This window comes from Hesperophylax consimilis, chromosome 8 (assembly GCF_061612785.1).
Source record: "Hesperophylax consimilis isolate HC1 chromosome 8, BYU_Hcon_1.0, whole genome shotgun sequence".
NCBI lineage: Eukaryota > Metazoa > Arthropoda > Insecta > Trichoptera > Limnephilidae > Hesperophylax > Hesperophylax consimilis.
In genome coordinates this window covers 18,818,301-18,831,529 of record NC_142843.1, presented here as the reverse complement: position 1 = coordinate 18,831,529, position 13,229 = coordinate 18,818,301, and positions in this window count along the sequence as shown.

The window sequence follows — 13,229 nt, the reverse complement described above, 5'->3', positions numbered from 1 at the left end:
TAATAACGCCTGCTCGCGTCCCCCTTAGAGTTATATCCCAGTTTTCAAGTAGTTTGTGGGCTACGCTAGGTTTGTATAGACTGGTTTGTGATTTAATTTTAATACATTTTCCCCATGTTATTCTGCCTACTCTAAACCAAACTAAAAACCTAACCTATTTTATAAAAAAAAATTATTATTATATGGCAACACTTTTCTTTTTTTGGTTGGCACTACTGAAATTTCAATACGAAACTTTTTTCGCGTACGAAACTTCAAGAGCCTATAACTCAGTTAATAGTGCCGACCCCTACCTAATTCTTACAGATTCGGATTCCCCAGCCCTAAATTAGTCTAAATCAAGTTCAATTTCGGTTATTCGAGTGACTCCCCTAAACCGAATTTTAACCGAAAAAAGAATATTTACTCACCATTAACCATGATTTTTGTATTAACTAACTAGTTTTTTCCAAATGACATTTTTGCAAATTGCTATTATTTTTTTTTAAATTTATTACGTGATCTAACATAATAGAATAGCTACTCATCTCATTCTCCTATTCAGATAAATGATATTGTGTCTATCGGCTGTGGCAAACGACAACTTAAAATGGCATACACCTTGAACCGGAATCAGAGCGTAACCAACAAATTTACAGGGAAAATAAATGCTAAATGGTCTAGTTAAAACAAGATTTAACTGCGCTCAATTAAAATCAATAAAACTGGAGTTTTATTAAAATAATTAAAGGACTAGAGAAAAAATATTATATAGCTACTACAAAAAAATCATATTTTGGATTTCGAATTTTTCAATTGTAGTTATTGTGGCAATCAATACGGTTACCAGAAAAAAACACAGTTCTCTTGACGTGGTGGATAACAAACGTTTTAATTTTAAAAGATTTAGGCATATTCGTAAATAAATATCTTTATCGATACGATCTCTAGCATGATTTTGACATTTCTTTCACCGATTGTCGGAATACTGATATCATCCACGTTGTTAATTCACAAAAGTATGCATAAATACATTAGATAATGTTAAAAAAATCTAAATTAAACAAGAATTGTCACAAATAGATGGGCATTTCATTAATTTGTAAAATTTATATACCAGGACACTAGCTTACCAAAATTCTCCTATTCCGAGACTTCACAGTATCGGAAACAAATATTTTGGTCTGGTTGATATATTTCATCTTAAAACTAATCAGTATAAATATTGTATATTCTATCACTTTTATTCTTCTAGACACAAATAGACCTATGTACCCATATAACTTCTTCAATTCTACTATTTTGTTTTGTTGAATCTTTTAAATTCAATTATATGCGTGAGAATTCTTAGTTCCTGTTCACATGTTTAACTATGAATTTAGTTCTGTGTGTTTTTGCAACCTTTTTTGTCATTATCTTTACATTTTTCTTTATTGTGTTAATTTTTAAGTGGTTGCATTGATACTAATTTTTTTTAAGAAAAGTACACTAGGGCGTGTAATAAATAAATAAATAACATTACAAATATATATATACACAATGTGCCATAAAAAATACAGTCTTATAATTCCGATATTCCCTCTGAGATGTAGTTGTCTGTCTCTTCACCTTGCGGGGTTTTCCCTTGTCACACGAATTCAGGTTGTCAGCTCCTTGGGGCGGAAAGTTCCAGAAAGAAAATGCATCGGACTCGGAACGACGCTAACATGACTGATGCTTGAAGCTGGGAAACATCGTGAACGTTCTGAGTTTTCCTTTGCCACGGTTGATGATCGCTAACGAGTGCTTTGTGCGATTTCAAGTAACATTTTACCAATGAACGCCTAACATTTATTTATCTACTATATCCGATATCATAACTTTTTGAATAAAGCAAAGGGTAAACTGTTAAGTATGTTTATTTCTATTATATATTTCTTCTCTTTGTTATTCATATTTATACAAAATATGTTAGTAGACTTAGGCACCAGTTAAAAGTACATATACCTATTATTTCATTATTATTTTAATACTATACTTATCAAAATGTTAATACTCATCCTAATTTGACTGTCCTAAAACGGGAATCCTTCTAGTTGGGCAGTCAAAACTTCTTAAATAATGTATATAAATGTATAATCTTTTACTAAATAAAAAAATAATAATTCTTAACTACGATCTGCGGCTCCAGTCACAGCTTCGAATTTCTTGTTTGTTTATTTAATAAGTACATGTTTTTTCACATTTTTATCAATTTAAATACACGTTCTGGAGTGCTAGATACTCTAAGTGTTGCCCTGTTGCAAGACCGTCATTCGGAATCGAAACGTTGCTTTAAGTGGCATTAGCCATGTTTAGTGACCACATCTGAATAGCCAGGTACTTTGTAACCTTACTCTTCCTCCTCTTCTTTCTTCGCTCCCTTAAGCCTCGACACATACTTTAATTGGAGATTCCATAGTTCCACTTGCTATGGACAGTTGGGACTGTTTTGCGGCATTTATTCATATTTAAAAAAAATTTCTTACTAAATTGAAAGATTGTCTTGGCCGTTGGCGCTAACAACAAATTGTCCAAAGAAGCGAAGCTAGCAGTCCTCAACGGAGTGCTGGTACCTACCTTAATGTATGGAAGTGAGGCATGGAACTCGCAAAGAAAGGACGAAAGTAGATTAAATGCTGTTGAAATGCGATTCCTGAGGCGTATGTGTGGTAAAACCATGTTTGATCGTGTGAGGAATGTGGAGATCCGTAAAGAGTGCAAGGCTGATGTAAGCGTAATGAGTAAGATTAAGAAAGAGACGCTTTAACGGTTTGGGCATGTAGAGCGAATGAGCGAATGAGGATATATGATGCAAATGCGAATGGTAGCAGAAGTCGGGGACGCCCGAGGAAGACGTGGCACGATCAAGTGAATCAGATACTCGGGTCGGGCCATTTCAAGAGTCAGAACAATAGAAGAGTATGTATGAGACGATGTATGAATGTGAATGAGGCAAGGAGTGTGTGCCAAGACCGAGTTGTTTGGCGGTGTTCTCTCTGCCTACCCCTGCGGGGAAACGGCGTGATGGTTAGTTAGTTAGTTAGTTTTTATGATCCATATTTTAAACATTCATTCGAACGCTCACATGAAAGTTATTATGTATAAGTTTTGTAATTTTTAATTCTGAGGTCATCTGGGCTGAAAATTAACACTTAAAATTAATAAGTTGATCTGAATAATATACCAACCAATTTTCAACGATATTTCTTAAGTTAATTTATTTTATCTGTGTTTATTTAGAGTTACCTCACCAAAGAATTTCTTATTTGTTTTTGTTTGCATAACGGGAAATATGACTTCTTATATTATTTTCATTTCGGAACAAATGAGCCGATTCTCTACAAAAGTTTCGTATGGCGGAGGTTCGATATGAGTTGCCTCTCATATAAGCAAGTGCAAATTTGAAAAGCGTTATGTGTATTCGTGTCCCTTTATTAAATTTTGCGTTGCCAAATGTGATTGTCTCAGGAATACTCCTCAGAGAAATTTCTCAATATGAAGATATTGAAGCCGTTATCTACAATCTACAACATATAATATTTTTGTGCTAGGTTTATATTATTATTTTATATTTTTTACATTCTGTCAGTATCAGGGAAAGCGCTTCCTGTAGATCTAGGATGGATACGATATTGACAAAATCCGTCATCTTTGGTCAAATAGCGATATTTGCGAGCACTGTCAGAGCAAAGCCGCTGCTTTTAGCACGGCCTCCAAGGTAAAATATAAGCTGTCATTATGCACAACTTTTTGGATAATGTCGTTCGTTATGCAAAACAACCGGCATATTGATGAGTGGGGGTGCTAAAAACTTAACAGGGGCACCCTGGTACATGGGGTGAGGTTTGTCCAGGTCTTGGCGGCCGATTCGTCTGCCCACCAACTTCGTGGCGGCCAGATCGGGAGAGGCTGGTTGATGGAAACCCTTTGACTTCCCCAGCCGGAATCTTTCGACCCATCGTCTTGCACCTCAGTGTGAGGAATGTATTCATATGTCTGTTACTCTTGGATACACTGACACCCAGATTCCTACCCATCCCTCAATGACTTTTTCCTTTCTAGAATCTCCTCTCCTTAATTTCCTTAAAATAATCTCCACACAGAATCCCTACAGATTGAGAAAGGACGGTTAGTTGGTTTGGACATGGACAGTGAATGGATGAAGAAAAGAGTGAAAGGAGAATATATGATGCAAATTCGAATGGTAGAAGAAATCAAGAGCGCCCGAAGAAGACATGACACGATCGAGTGAAACAAATATTTAGTTGGGTCGGAGAATGACAAGGGGAATGACTATGACTAAAGCATGGAATTTTATGAGTTTGACTGAAAAAAATGTGCCTAGCAGATAGTATATCAATAGTGCCAAGGCCGAGTTGTTCAACGGTCTGCCTTCTATGCTGTCCTCTGTGGAAAACGGCGTAATGGTTAGTTAGTTAGCATCCAGTAAGGGCCCGTGCCATCAGAACCAATTTTTTCCATAAAATGATTGATCTATGATGGTTAGTAGCTATAATGAGTGTAGAAGATGTATGCAATGAAAATAATTACAGAAAAAATGATAATAGACCTGCTGGATTTTAAAATGACGATTAAACAGTGTTTTCTTGAAAGACTTCCAACTAAAAATGCACCCAAACAACTCAATTAGATACCAACCAGCTGCATTTCCCCTTCAAGACAAAAGTAACTATAGTTGATATGACCACTGGCGCATTGTCCAATCAACCAAATCTACAATATATTGAAGACTAGAGGATTACTCTAAGCGATCTCGCACCAAATGTGACGTTTACTTATGTTTGTCAAACGACGTCAACTGTTGCGGATGACCAATAATTTTTGTTTCATTACCCACCCATATTTAGATCAACCAGTATCTTATTTCGGCATTTTTGAGACACAGCATGTTATCATATTTGCAAGTATTGCCTTCCACAAGAAAATTAATTGGTTTAAAAATTATTATTTAGTCACCCTTGTTCATATTAATGCAATAAAAAAAGTAAAAAATGTGTTTCAGTAAGGCAGTGTCTGAAAGAGTTGAGTTCAAAAGCGAATTTATTTTATTTTTACTTTAAAGGCCGCATAAGAGTCCAAACTTTGAGAGGTAGCCAGTTAGACCATGGCATCCTCATTTGGAGTATATTGTGAAGCTGAAGATAAATGGCGAAGGGTAGGAGATGGAGGGAAAGAAGGTGAGGAAGTATCCAGCTAATGAAATCACGTCACCAAACACGGCTATGGACATTTCAAGACTCTAGGGCGACTCTGATAGTATTTAACACTCTAAAAACGTGCCGCAAATATATCAAATACCATACATTATTTTTTGAATAAATTGTGAAAAAAAACATATTAATCAAATAAATTTTTTATTTATTTTTCGGAATAACTTTATTGAGTAAAACCTCAAATTGTAATATTTAATTATTGAAGACAAAATTAGCGATTTCTAAACGAAAATCTAAAACAGAAAAATCAGAAAAGGATAGGGTCACATCTAGGACACAAACCCAGGACCTTGTCTTTCCGGGTCCTAGATGTGACAGTATCCTTTTCTGATTTTTCTGTTTCAGATTTTCGTTTCGAAATCGCTAATATTGTCTTCAATAATTAAATATTACAATTTGAGGTTTTACTCAATAAAGTTATTCCAAAAAATAAATATTCATTCTAGACTTGCAGAAAAGTCAATATATGTCGCACATTAAAAAAAAAGAAAAAAGATAGGTTTATCTAAAAAGACGCTGTCTAGGTTGAATTTAGTTCGGGTTGAATCTGGCGATCAAACATAAAGATAGTTGCCAATAAAAATGTGCGGTGAAAAAATGAAGACAATGTTGGTAGTTCTTATTCGAAGTATGATACAGTTAAATGTGACCGAGGGGGATAGGGTCCCATTAGCTTAGTTGGTAGAGCGGTGTCCCGGAAAGACAAGGGCCATGGGTTCGTGTTCTAGATGTGACCGTATCCTTTTCTGATTTTTCTGTTTCTGATTTTCGTTAAGAAATCGCTAATATTGTCTTCAATAATCAAATAAAATTTACTTCTGCGAGCCGGGATTTGAACCCACCGCCTCCAGATTTGCAGTCAAAGAACGTAACCACTCAACCACGAACCGTCTGTCTACATTAATGCTTATTTTGCTTTTATTTCATTTGTTGATTATTTGACTTTCATCAAACAAATTTGAACGATGTTTATGTGCCTTTGATTCACAATAAATCCATTGGATATTTTAATTAACCAGTTTGATTCGTTAATAATGTTTATGGCAACATTTGATCCCCGGACAGAAGGCAAATGGAAACGCATTATCGTTAGGCTGCACACGTTCCACTCATTATTCCTAATTTAAAACCAGAATTGCACAAATAAAAGCACAAAAAGCGTTGGTGAAAACGAAAAAGCGAAATTTGTTTATCCCACCATACCTCTTCTGAATAAACTAGGTACAAGGAGTTAGGTCGATACTGCCACTGTTGTGACGGGTTCAAACGATGAATATTGTGAATAGGGGGGATTAAAACAAAGTTTGTCAATCTTTCGACATAAATTACTTAATTTTGATACTACGTTAAATCATAATTATGAAATAAATAAATACTAGTAAGTGTTAGCAATAACACCATAGAAGGACTAACTTTACAACGGTTACTTACAACTGCCCAAGATCATTTTGTGTTAAAAGGTATAATTTTTTTTAATGATTTTCCTACTGACCTACAAATAGGAAAAATTACGAAAGAAAAAAACTTTAAATATGTTTTAAGCAACCAGGCGAATTCATTATATAAAAGTATATTTTCGAATTCTCATGTTTAAATTTAATATATACATGTTAAATGTAAACTGTACTTTGTTGAAATGTAAAATTTAGTAATTTTATTATTTATATATTTTAAATATTTTATTTATTATAAAACACTATTAATTGTATCTCATGCACGATGAAATATAACTATGCATGCTTGATTTATTTATTTTTGATGACGTACACTAATAGTACTTATAACAAGTTTATTTTATTATTTACGATTTTGTAATTTGATAAAAAATATTATTCATATCTCTATACACTTTTCCTTCCTCTATGTAGAAGAATATAATAAAGCACCAAATAGTACACAGCGAAACCATATAATATATCTAAAATAAGTATATGCAAAAAAGGCCTCTAGCGCAGAGTGGTCTAAACTACAAAAGTGGTAACATTTTCAAAATTGGAACCGATTGTGTGAACTATTTAGAAAATCAATAAAGTAGGTACCTATAAAAAAATTATTTTGTTATTTTTTTTACATACGTCGTACTTTTTTAAGATTACTAACGGTGTCCATACGAAAAGTTAATTTTGGATCGTCTCTAAAATATTAAAAATGTTTATGTCTGAGGCGAATACTTTTTTAGTAAATTATTTTAGCATTACAAATCCCATAATTATATTATCCCGTTATTTTTCACATATCTGTGCTAACACAAAAAGTACACTACTCCCAGTGTTGTGTCGTTAAGGCAAGGAGAAAAGTCTAGAAAGCTTATAAAATGAGATACCTCGATATTTAAATCCATTATAGAATCCACTCCAAAATGAACGTAGATTATTAAAATTAACAGTTAACTTGTGAACTGTTCAGATCGTATTATAGTTTGGTATTTGAAGGTTTATTTAAGCGCTTTGTTGTAATGCTTATGTCTGCGTATAGTTTTTGAAAGATTTCACGATTTTAATAAATAAATAAAAAAACACTTTTTCATTGCACCGCAATTTTTCAAAGACTTTAGCAGCTTCAAAAAAATCTGTTTATGTTTGCTTTTTAAATTTCGTTTTTATTTATCACTTACACGTCTAATTTACTTTATTAATACCAAAGCTACATTTTTAACACTTGCGAAGTCTAAAATCCAGTGTCGCACCCCAATGATGACCCGCCCCCACCAGGCGAGTTGATACAAATTTATTGAAACAATAAAAATGCAGTTTTATGACCATTTTGTGCGACCATTTTCCGATACAGGCGTGTTCTGCCTAAAATGACACTCTGTACCTTTTTTGCTGCTTCGTCTGTACATTTAAATTTGGAATTCTCATATATTATGCTTGATTATTATATGAACTCACATACAACATATGAAAACATAAGTTTGTCATCAAATTAAAAATAATTGGTAGGTATCTCTCTATCTTCCGGAAACATAATAAAAAAAGTTAGAACAACGTCAGGCGATTAGAATTTATTGCACTACTTTTACTAAATTAACGCAGTATAATTTTATTTTACTATAAAACAATACTCACAATAATTATATTAAAAATAGAAATTATTTTTCAAATGTAACCTTATGTTTTATGTGTTTATATATAAATGAGTATGTCATTATGCGTAGAAAATTGCGAGTAAAGTAATTTTTGCTCATATTTATCTGTGGAGACTCTCTCCTGGAAACCATTGGTACATATTGCTATATTTCTCGTGTTTTTCTGTTGACACTCTCTCCTGGAAACCATAGGTACATATTGCTATATTTCTCGTATTTATTTGTCGACACTCTCTCCTGGAAACCATACGTACATATTGTTATACTTCTCGTATTTATCTGTTGACACTCTCTCCTGGAAACCATACCTACATATTGTTATATTTCTCGCATTTATCTGTTGAAACTCTCTCCTGGAAACCGAACATGTTGTTATATTGCGATATTTTTGAAATATTATAACAATTTTTACCACCGTCATTATTTATTTAATTACTTTTTCAACTCGACATCTGAACGGAGACTATATATATCTTAAAAAAATAACACTATTCTTTTTAAGAGCTTTTTACCGCACAAGATTCCCAACCGTCTGAAGCCAGTGAGACTATGGCATCCCCAATTGGGTCCTCAATTGTTTGTTAAGAGGGGAAGGAGATGGGAAAGAGGAAAATGGAAGAGTACCTGGCTATTCGGATTTGGTCACCAAATACAGCTAAAACCGTTTCAAGCAACGTTTCAATTCCTAATGGTAAACTTACTCTTGGTGGCGATACTGAGAATATCTTCCGCTCTGGAACGTGCCGCAAGTATACTAAAGATTATTTTCAATTAATAAATTGTGTAAAAAACGTGTTCAAACGAAGTACGTTGTATATCGGTAGAAATTCAGAACTCAGTACATTACTGTATTGTATTGATATAAAACATTACATTACATAAACAAGTATGTAACTGTAAACATACACAATTTTTAAAATTATTAGAATAATTTTCCCGTTTCCTCGTCACCCTCTACCCCCCAATTCGCTGTTGTGTTTAATTTGTTTATGACACGCGATAGTTGCATGAATCTGCCAGCGGTACGAGCAGTAGTAGTGTAGTTGTGGCCACCTGGTTTATAGGGCGGCCCATCAGGCTCGGGCGGAGGGAGGGGGGGGCAGCCCTGTTATGACCAGAATTTATTGAATCACCATCCGCGTCAATAATCGCGCAGACAGGGTTGAACTTTTACTGGAAAGATTTAAACCCCAGCTTTGTGATATTATATGTATGCTGTTTACACTATTGAAACAATATAATTTTGGATAAAGATACAGAAATAAAGAGTCTAGAAACGTTCGATTTCAAGCAAAAAACTGTTTTTTATTTATTTTGTAAATAATTTATAAGAAAGCAAAAAAGTTAATCTAGTGAAACTGTCACAAATAATCTTAGCTATAATACTGTATTTAAAGTTGTTTCCTGTATGCGTTCATACATTTCTAGTGAAAAACATTTTTTTTTATTAGTTTGCACTTATATTTTTATTGAGTAATTTAGATTTTTTTATTTGTATTCTACTCAAGCGAAGCTATAGGAAAACCTTCAATTTATCTAAAGTAGATTTTTTTGTATTCATTATGTACACCAATTCGTTATAGAGATTAATCAAAATAGTGATTTGGCATTACGCTTCGCCTTAAGCCATCTCATTTCATTATTTGGTTACATTAAACATGTAGCCAGACTTATGATAACATAATTAGACTTTTTTTAAATACAATTTATCGATAAAATAATGCAAAATTAAAGGTAGATATAGATTCATATTAGTTGCCTACCTATTATGTAATACCGCATTATTAGTGGGCACCGCAAGTATACACGTATTTAGGTTTCGGAATAAATAAATGTAATTAAGGTATAATTTATTACCTTAATTTATTTTATAAAGTATTTTAATTTATGTTACATAATCAACTGAGCTCCTTTTTTGTCGAAATTAAATATTTGCCATATAAATAATGTCTCTTATAAATCGTATTAGTAACGAATTAATAAAATGTTTGTACCTAATATTAATAGCATACTTATCAAGTATAAATATTTACCAAATAACAAAATTAACTAACAATTTTGTAAGCAAGTAGCGCCGACCCGGGAACCATTAATTGGATAACCAACATCGCTGCCATAGGTGATCCCAAGTGTTTAGCAACGTTTGGTGACTTAGCAGGGGTGCCATGGTTAATGGGGTGAGGTTGAGGTCTTGGCGGCGGATGCATTTGCCCACCAGGGCCGAATAGGGAAAAACTGGTTGAGGGAGACCTTTTGACTTCTCCAACTGGACTCTCTCTACCCATCGCTTTGCACCGCAGTGAGAGTGATGGATTCATACGTCCGTCACTCCTTCTCATAAAAAGACCAGCGACACAGCATCCCCAAAGATGACATTAAAATCATCAGGGCCTCTTGTGTGGAGCTAATGTAAAAAAAAACTTTTTAAAATATAGTCGTTTACCAAATGTAATTTATCGAAAAGCTATAATTACAAATGAAACACTGTAACTGCGTCCATTTTGAAATTGTGACACAATTTTTGCATAACCCATGATATATTCATTTAAAAACGTGCCCGTATAGATGATATTTCGATCGACAAATTCTCCCACCGTTCATAGATTGGGATGAATCGAATCTATTTTCAGATAAAACAATAAATAGATAATTGTTCGACGTCCTGTGATAAACCCCACGTATCAAATGCACCAGTCACAAACAAAACGAATCCTATATTTTGAAAGCGAATGATCAAATCTGTGAAATAAAAACCTCACCATAAATTTGTACAGTTGTCCTGTCAAAGAATTGGATAGCGGTAGTAGGTGGGCAAGTTTTTTTAAAACTTCAATAAACAAACGTAATGATTTACGATTTTGGGCGGTGCAAATTGGTTTTAATTTTTGTGTTTCACATTGGCTATCTTCAAAATACTATGGACAGATAAATTGACTAATAAGGATTCGTCTTCGAGTGACCAAAAATTGCTTAAGTTTACCGACTTAAAAGAAAATTCATAACATATCGTTAGTTTGCTGCAATAATGACACAATTCAAAATAAGCAAATTTTCAGGAAATATTATATATATTTTTAGTTGTTGTAATAATATTGTGAATCAATACTGACACTTACTGCTGTCTCCCGTCAACTTTTGATAGTTCAGGCATGTTGTCCTATGGTAAAAGGGCATGTAAAAATTGTTAATTTTGACTAAATAAGTCACTATATTGAAATTTTATTATTTTTTATAAGCAATAATTACTAACCTGAAACACTCATCCACATTGAAAAATCTCATGATAAAAAAAAGACGCCAAGGAGGCGGGATTTATGAGGAGATTTTTCAATGTGGATGAGTGTTTCAGGCTAGTAATTATTGCTCAAAAAAAAAATAATTGTTCACCTTTGTGCTATGCATAAAAATCTTGTCTTAAACATTAGTACCTATACCAAAAAAAATAATTGAAATTTTATGTTTGATGTGAATATTGCGTTTTTTAAGGATAATCTCGTATAGGAGCATTTACCGAAGGATAAATACTGTTTTATATTCCACAATTATTTTTTTTCTTTCGGTCAATCTTTGATCTATGTATAATATGTAGTTTGAAAGATCATAAATACTCAAGGCGAAGCTTAATGCTAAATCACTATTTTGATTAATCTTTATAACGAATTGGTGTACATTATGAATACAAAAAAAAATACTTTAAATAATTTAAAGGTTTTCCTATCGTTTCGCTTAAATACAAATAAAAAATAAATTACTTCTTAAAAAATATAAATGTAAACTACACACTAAAAAAAATATTTTGTCACTAAAAATGTATGAACGCATAAAGGAAACAAGTTTTAAAAATATAGTATTATAGCTAAGATTATCTGTGACAGTTTCACTTGATTAACCTTTTTGCTTTCTTATAAAATCATTTACAAAATAAATAAAAACCAGTTTTGTGCTTGCCATCGAACGTTTTTGACCCCGTTTGTCAAGCGATTTTAATGCCTATTACCTACAATATAAGGTATACAAATTATATACACATTTTTGGTTTGTAGCTTCCTCTTAATTATGAGTTCTAACGAGTATTTAAACGTAATTCTTAACTCCACGTAATAATTCGATAGTGATGTGGCAAAGGGTTATATCTGCTGTTGACACGATTTTAAAGGAGAGCAAAAATAATGTTTTGAAATCGGTTGGATACTTTGTCAGGGAATAATTAAAGATAATTTCAAGCTTAAGAGGAACAGCTGCGCGTTTAATTTGTATTTCAATCCAAAATACCCAACCGAACGGAATAATTTATTTTGTTAAAAAAAACGTATTAAAAATACCTATTCCGGATATTTGTAATTTTATTTATTGTTTTTTTATTAATTGGATTTATAAAAAACAGTAAATAAAAGGCCATTAATTAATTGGATTTCCGAATGTTTTTTTGATAAATTTGGTGATTTTGTGAGTAACATAATATTAAAAATTAAATATCGTAAAAAAGAGTTTTTTGGGTGGAAATTTTAATTTGTGTATGACAAATTTATGTTCCAACTTTAAATTCGCCGTTCGTAATTTAAGTGTTGAAGTCCATCACATTAATTTCTTCAATCCTTTTTGTTTATTTATTTTATATTACATCAAACTTGCATGGGGTATAAATGATTTTTTAAATAAATGTCATTAACTTTTTAATTCAATAATTTAACATAGGATTAAAATACTAATAACATATTTACTATGCCTTAGTTCAATCCACTTTACAATACGCTATTATTAGTTGGGGATCCGCGTATAAATGTAACCTTCTTCCAATTGAAATTATACAAAGAACAATTATTAAAATTATATTAAAAAATCCTTTGACTACCCAACAGAACGCCTGTTTGAAGAATTTCAAGTACCTACATATAAAGACCTATAGA